The 8,336-nt window shown below is 38.1% G+C and overlaps 1 non-coding gene across 1 annotated transcript; it reads left to right on the forward strand.

Moving 5' to 3' along the window:
• Nucleotides 1–4,963: 4,963 nt before the first annotated feature.
• On the forward strand, nt 4,964–5,035 carry TRNAW-CCA (transfer RNA tryptophan (anticodon CCA)). Its single transcript has one exon. It is a non-coding gene; the product is annotated as a tRNA-Trp (tRNA).
• The last annotated feature ends 3,301 nt before the right edge of the window (nt 5,036–8,336 follow it).

The following is an 8,336-nucleotide window of genomic DNA, read 5'->3' on the forward strand; positions in this document are numbered from 1 at the left end:
AATAGAGAATCCAAAAAGTCCTTTAACCACTAAAGAAAATGTCAGTACATAAAACTGTACCCAGGGGGGTGGAGGGGAAACACTGGACGCACAGTTCTTGACAGGCTTGGTTGGTTGGTTCTACCAACCACTGAAGGAAAATATCATTCAATATTTCTCAATTGTTTCCATAGAAAAGAAAATTAGTACACTCCTAGAGTTATTTTCGTACCTAAACCTAACAGAGGAATGATACAAATCACTCTTATTCATGGCTATGAGATGTAAAAATTATTTTAAAACTTATGGCACCCCACTCCAGTACTCTTGCCTGGAAAAATCCATGGACAGAGGAGCTGCAGTCCATGGGTTGCGTGACTGAGCATGCATGCATGAGGGTAATAGGGAAATGGGTTGGTAGCAATAAACTGGTAAAACTAAAAAAAAAAAAAACTTAAAAAACTAAATTTAGCAATGTATTAAAAAGATAATGAATATTTACCAAGTTGGGTTTACACCAGAAATGCAAGGTTAGTTTGGAGAAATGACAAAACTCATCATATTAACTGATTAAAAAGAAAAAAATCCCATATGATCATTTTACCAATATGGAAAACACATTTAATAATACTTAACATTCATTCATGATTTTAAAAGTCCCTTAGCTAATTAGGAACAAAAGGGCTCTTCCTATACCTGATAAAGTGCCCTATGCCAATAAGTATAGCAGACATCATCCCAGGGAAATCTCGAAAGTATTTCCTTTAACATCAGAAACCAGACAAAGTTGCCTCCTGGCACAATCCTTGTTCAGCCAGTGGAGGTTCCAGCAAGTACAGTCAGACAGGAGAAAAAAAAAAAAAAAAAGGTGGTGGGGGGGGGGGGAGAAATGGTAATTATTTGAATTTTGTGTGGTATATTTTATATCAATTATGTCAATAAAGCAGTTTAAAAAATGTCTGCCTTGATCCTGGCCTAACCTGAGCCAACCTAGCGTTACTTAATTTAAACTAACACCTTCAGTATTGAGGTAGAGTGATCCTGTAACAAGAAGATCTCAGCCCAAGAACTTCCACCTATGTGCCTCTCTCTTAGGTTAAGTACTTGGTGTAGGAACAGGAACTGCTGGCAGTTAGAGCTGCCTTTGAGGCATGGAGTCTCTGCATCTATAATGATGTAGACCAGACTATGCATTATGATACCATCGAAGCAAAACTGGATGCTCAGTTTTGCCAGGTGAAGTGGCACTATTCCAGAAGGGGTAGACTTTTCACATCCAATCTGTTCCATTGAGTACATGCCCAGTCAAGTTGGTCTGGGTGCAGCCAAGACCCTACCTCAAGAGAGCCTCTGACCTAGGAATTTTACTGCCATTATAGTCAGTTGCATCTAACTGAGGCAAGTGAAGCAGACAACAGGCAGATGCCCCTATGCAGGAGCACTGGCTGCTTCTCAAAGAACCGGCTTTGGTTTCATTGCTTTTCTCTATTGTCTTTCCATTTCCTATATTATTGATTTATACTTTAGTCTTCATTATTTATTTTCTTCTAATTACTTTGTATTTGTTTTTCTAATTTTTAAGGTGGAAGCTGAGATCATTGATTTGAGATCTTTCTAAACTACTTCTAGTTACATACCACAAGTTCTCTACATTATATTTTCATTTTCACTGAGTTCAAAATATTTTCTAATTTCCCTTTGACCTCTTATTTGACTTATGGATTATTTAAAAGCATCTTATTCAGTTTTTAAATATATTTAAACACTTCTTAGATGCTTTTATTATTAATTTCTAAATTAATTCTATTGCGGTGAAAGAATATACATTGTATCACCCGAGTACCTTAACATTTGTTGAGATATTTTGTTCAACAGGGGTTTCCCTGGTAGCTCAGACAGTAAGGAATCTGCTTACAATGCAGACAACCTGGGTTCCATTCCTGGGTTGGGAAGATCCCCTGGAGAAGGGAATGGCAACCCACTTCAGTATTCTTGCCTGGAGAATCCCATGGACAGAGGAGCCTGGTGGGCTACAGTCCATGGGGTCACACAGAGTTGGACATGACTGAACACCTAACATACTACATTCTTTTGTTCAACAGTATGATCTATCTTGATAGATGTTCCATCTGCACTTGTGACATCTGCTGTTGTTGGGTGGACTGTTCTATATGTGTCAAACAAGTGCGATGATACTGTTGTTTAATCCTACAATACCATTGCTTATTCTCTCTCTACTTACTCTATTAATCATTGACAGAATGTTGTTGAAATCACCAACTATAGTTGCAGATGTCTCCTTATTGTTCTGCCACTTTTTACTTCATGTACTTTTTAGGAGCATAAGCATTTAGGGATGTTGTGTCCTCGTGAAGAATTGATCCCCTTATCATTATGAAATGACCTTCTCTGTCACTGATAATACTTTTTTTCTTTCAAATTCACTTTGTTATGAATGCAATCGTGACAACTTTCTTTTGGCTAGGGTTAGCATGGTGTGTCTTATGTCATCCTTTTACTTTTCACTTGTTTGTGTCTTTATATTTAAAGTATGTAAAGCATACTTCATTTTACTGTACTTTGTTTTATTGCCCTTCACAGATATTGCATTTTTTAATACATGGAATGTTTGTGGCAACTCTGCATTGAGCAAATCCATTGGCACCATTTTTTCAACAGCATTTGATCACTTTGTATCTCTGTAACATATGTTGACAATTCTCCTGATATTTCAAACTTTTTCATTATTATTATATTTGTTATGGTGGTCTGTGATCAGTGATTTTCGATATTGGTATTGCAATTTTTGTTTTTAATTTTTAAATTAAGGTATGTACAGTACTTTTTTAGACCTAATGCTATTGCACACTTTATAGACTACAGTATAGTTTAAACATAACTTTTATATGCTCTGAGAAACCATAAAATTAATGTGATTCCCTTCATTGTGATATTTGCTTTATTGTAGTGGTATGAAGTCAAGTGTGCAATATCTCTGAGGTATACCTGTATATTAAATTCAGCAATATTTGAATCTTACTATTTTTATTGAATCTGACAAACTTTGCCCTTTCATTAGGGAGATTAGACCATTAGACCATTGGTGCTAACTCTATCATCTTGCTATTTGTTTTCTCTTTGCCTCATCTGTTCTTTGTTCCCTTTCCCTCTTTTTCTACCTTTTTTGGGATTATTCTTCATTTTTAATTATCATATTTTATCCTCTTTGTTGGTTTATTAGCTATAGATTTTGTTATTTTACAGATTGATTCAAGATTTACAGAAACATTTGTAAGTGATTAACAGTCTACTGTCAAGTGAATTTATGCCCCTTCACCACAGAGGAGCCTGGCAGGCTACAGTCCATGGGGTCGCAAAGAGTCAGACACGACTGAGTGAATAACACTTTCACTTTATTCACAAGTAGTATAAGAACCTAACAACAGTATAAATCCATTTCTTCCCTCCCAGACTTTACGCTACTGTCATACATCGTATTTTTACTTATTTAAAGTGAAAGTGAAGTCGCTCAGTCGTGTCCGACTCTTTGCAACCCCGTGGACTGTAGCCTACCAGGCTCCTCCATCCATGGGATTTTCCAGGCAAGTATACTGAAGTGGGTTGCCATTTCCTCCTCCAGCAGATCTTCCCGACCCAGGGACTGAACCCAGGTCTCCCACATTGTAGGCAGATGCTTTACCATCTGAGGCACCAGGAAAGTCTTATTTATAAGACTTTATTTACTTATTTAGAAACCTCACAATTCATTGTTATTTTATCTGTTTAAAGAATCAGCTATCCTATAAAGAGGTTTAATCATTATGGAAAAATATATATTTACCCAAGTAGTCATCATTTCCAGCACTTTTATTCCTTTGTATAGATACAAATTTCCATCTAGTATCATTTTTGCTCGACTTGAAAGACATCCTTTAATATTTCTTGTAGTTTGGGGTTGATGGTGTGAAGTATCTTAAGCTTTGTGTGTCTGAAAGTCTGTCTGTCATCTTCATTTTTAAAAGGTATTTTCCCTGGGTATAGAACACTAGGTTAACACATTTCCTTTCAGAACTTTAAAGATATTATTTTCATTCTCTTCTCACTTGCACCATTTTCCATGAAAAAGCTACTGTGACTCTTATTTTTGATCTTCCGTGCATAAACTTGTCTTTTTTCTCTGGCTGCTTTTAAGATGTTCTCTTTATCATTGGCTTTGATAAATTTGATTAGGATGTCATTTGATATAATTTTCTTCAGGTTTCACGCTTGTGAGAGTCTCTGAGCTACCTGAATCTGTGGGTTTATAGTTTTCATCAAGTTTGGAAAATTTTTGACTATTGTTTCCTCAAGCATTTTCCCTAACGTTTTCTTGCTCTCCTTCAGTGACTCCAATTACTCATATATTAGGCTGCCTAAACTTGTTTCACAGCTCACTGATGTGCCTTTCATTATATTGATTCTTTCTGTCCTGTGTTTTCCAAAGGTAGTTTTTAATTGTTGTATTTTTTAGTTTACTGATATTTTCTCCTGCAGTGTCTAATCTGCCATAAATCCCATTTAGTTGTTCAGTCGCCAAGTCATGTCCAAGTCTTTGTGACCCCATGGACTGTAGCACACCAGGTTTCCCTGTCCTTCACTAATCCCCCAGAGTTTGCTCAAACACATGTCCATCAAGTCAGTGATGCCATCCAGCCATCTCATTCTCTGTTGCTTCCTTTTCTTCCTGTCCTTAATCTTTCTCAGCATCAGGGTCTTTTCCAGGTAGCTGGCTCTTTGCATCAGATGGCTAAAGGACTGGAGCTTCAGCTTCAGCATCAGTCCTTCCAGTGAATTTTCAGGGTTGATTTCCTTTAGGACTGACTAGTTTGATCTCCTTGATATCCAAGTGACACTCAAGCGTCTTTGCCAGCACCACCATTTGAAAGCATCAAGTCTTTGGCACTCAGCCTTCTTTATGGTCCCAACTCTCACATCTGTGGGGGCTTCCCTGGTGGCTCAGAGGTTAAAGCATCTGCCTCCAATGCAGGAGACCCAGGTTCGATCCCTGGGTCGGGAAGATCCCCTGGAGAAGGAAATGGTAATCCACTCCAGTATTCTTGCCTGGAGAATCCATGGGGTCAAAAAGAGTTGGACACGCCTGAGTGACTTCACCCTCTCACATCCGTACATGACTACTGGAATCCAATTTAGTATGTTTTTAATCTTATACATTATAGTTTTCATCTCTAAAGTTCTATTTGGGTCATTTATAATTTTTTCCATGTCTCTATGAGACACTGTGAATATATGTAAGTCACTCAGTCATATCCAACTCTTTGAAGCCCCAGGGATTGTAGCCCACCAGGCTCCTCTGTCCATGGAATTCTCCAGGCAAGAATATTGGAGTGAGGAACAATTTCCTTCTCCAGGGGAAGTCTTCCCGACCCAGGGCGTCAAACCTGGGTTTCCTGCATTGCAGGCAGATTCTTTACCATCTGAGCCACATATGGACTACAGTTAAAGTAACTGTTTTAATGTCTTTGCTAATTTGAGTGTCTGTGTTAATTTTGGGTTAGTTTTTAATTGATTCATTATTCTCATTAGTGGTTAAGTAATGTTACATTGTATGAACATTGTATGAATGTACCATAATTTATTTAACTAGTGCAGTATTGATGCATATTCTATTCCTTTCAGTCTATTACTAATACAATTAATGCTACAATGGAATCTTTATACTTATGTCTTTGTGCAAATATGTTGGTAGGAAAAATTTCTGAAATCAAATTGCTGAACTAGAGAGTATGTGCATTTAAAATTATTTAGTTAGTTGGTTATTTAAATTTTTAATGTGATAGTCAATCTGACCCCATTAAAAGGGACCTGGCTCATTCATGCAAGTGATATCTGGAACAGGTATAGTCCCAGTGTCCTTTGTTACTTGGTTCCTGCTTTTGATAGTCATTCAGATACCACACATTTGGTTTTCCCACACCTGCCAAATTTAGGATTTTCCTCTTGTCTTTCTTAGTTCTTCCCATTTGACACTGCCTCTCAACTTCCACTGCTTTCCTAAGACTCTTGCATCACCACTTATTTTAGATAGTTTTTTTTTGTTTATATATAATTTTGTTATTTCTTCCTTCCAGATCCATGAGCAAGAACTTCAGGAAGAAGCAGCTCCTGTTACCCATCTATGACTTGTGGGGCGAACTCATTAGGTTGCTCTGCTTCCTACCCTCCACATTATGAGAAGAACATCAGGAAGTATTTAGAGGGCAACTTTCTCTTTAGGCACGGATACAGGGCTGCATGCTTACCTACCACCTACTAGGACAAAGCTTTGGTCACTGTGTTGGAACATGTCCTAGCTTGATAAAGATTCATGCCCCCAGCTTTGGGCTCCAAATGCTGGTATATATGAAGATATTCAGTCATCTTTCACAGGAGAATCAAAGAAAGCTACTTTTCTTGAATTGAAGAAAGTAGGGAAAACCACCAGGCCATTCAGGTATGAAAGTGAAAGTCACTCAGTCATGTCCAACTCTTTGTGACCCCATGGACTATACAGTCCATGGAATTCTGCAGGCCAGAATACTTCTCCAGGGGATCTTCCCAGGTCTCCTACATTGCAGGCACAATTCTTTACCACCTGAGCCACAAAGGAAGCCCAAGAATATTGGAGTGGGGTAGCCTATCCATTCTCCAGTGGATCTTCCTGACCTAGGAATTGAACTGGGGTCTCCTGCATTGCAGGTGGATTCTTTACCAACTGAGCTATCAGGGAAGCCCTTAGGTCACTCAGGTATGACCTAAATCAAATCCTTTACCTAAATCAAATCTTTACTGTATAATATACAGTGGAAGTGACAGACAGATTCAAGGGATTAGATCTGATAGAGTGCCTGAAGAACTATGGATGGAGGTTCATAACATTGTATGCGACACAGTGGTCAAAACTATCCCCAAGAAAAAGAAATGCAAAAAGGCAAAATGATTGTCTGAGGAAGCCTTACAAACAGCTGAGAAAAGAAGAGAAGCAGAGGCAAAGGAGAAAAGGAAAGATATACCCATCTGAATATAGAGTTTCAAAGAATAGCAAGGAGAGATAAGAAAGCCTTCCTAAGTGATCAATGTAAAGAACTAGAGGAAAACAATAGAATGGGAAAGACTAGAGATCTCTTCAAGAAAATTAGAGACACCAATGCACCGTTTCATGCAAACATGTTTTCAATAAAGAACAGAAATAGTATGGACCTAACAGAAGCTGATGAGATTAAGAAGTGGCAAGAATATACAGAACTCCACAAAAAAGATCTTAATGATCCAGATGACCATGATGGTGTGATCACTCACCTGGAGCCAGACATCCTGGATTGTGAAGCTAAGTAGGCCTTAGGAAGCATCACTATAAACAAAGCTAGTGGAGGTGATGGAATTCCAGCTGAGCTATTGCAAACCCTAAAAGATGATGCTGTTAAAGTGCTCCACTCGATATGCCAGCAAATTTGGAAAACTCAGCAGTGGCCACAGAATAGGAAAAGTTTCAGTTTTCATTCCAGTCTCAAAGAAAGGTAATGCCAAAGAATGTTCTAACTACCATACAATTGCACTCATTTCTCATTTAGCAAGGTAATGTTCAAAATCCTCCAAGTGAAGCTTCAACAGTATATGAACCAAGAACTTCCAGATATACAAGCTGGATTTAGACAAGGCAGAGGAACCAGAGATCATATTACCAACATCTGTTGGATCATTTAAAAAAAAAAAAAAACAAAAAAAAAAAAAAAAAAAAACAAGAGAATTCCAGAAAAACATGTATTTCTGCTTCATTGACTACACCAAAGCCTTTGACTGTGTGGATCACAATAAACTGTAGAAATTTCTTAAAGAGATGGGAATACCAGACCACCTTACCTGCCTCCCATGAAACATGTATGCTGGTCAAGTAGCAACAGTGAGAACCAAACAGGGAGCAACAGACTGGTTCCAAATTGGGAAAGAAGTACGTCAAGGCAGTATATTGTCACCCTGCTTATTTAACTTCTATGCAGAGTACATCATGCAAAATGCCAGGCTGGATGAAGCACAAGACAGAATCAAGATTGCTGGGAGAAATATCAATAATATTGCATATCAGATATGCAGATGACATCACCCTATGGCAGAAAGTGAAGAGGAACTAAAGAGCCTCTTGATGAAGGTAAAAGAGGAGAGTCAAAAAGCTGGCTTAAAACTCAACCTTCAAAAAATGAAGATCATGGCATCTTGTCCCATCATTCACAGCAAATAGTTGGTGTAACAATGAAAATAGTGACAAGCTTTATTTTTTTGCACTCCAAAATCACTGTGGCTGGTGACTGCAGCCATAGAAGACA

Source organism: Ovis canadensis, chromosome X (genome assembly GCF_042477335.2).
Source record: "Ovis canadensis isolate MfBH-ARS-UI-01 breed Bighorn chromosome X, ARS-UI_OviCan_v2, whole genome shotgun sequence".
Lineage (NCBI taxonomy): Eukaryota > Metazoa > Chordata > Mammalia > Artiodactyla > Bovidae > Ovis > Ovis canadensis.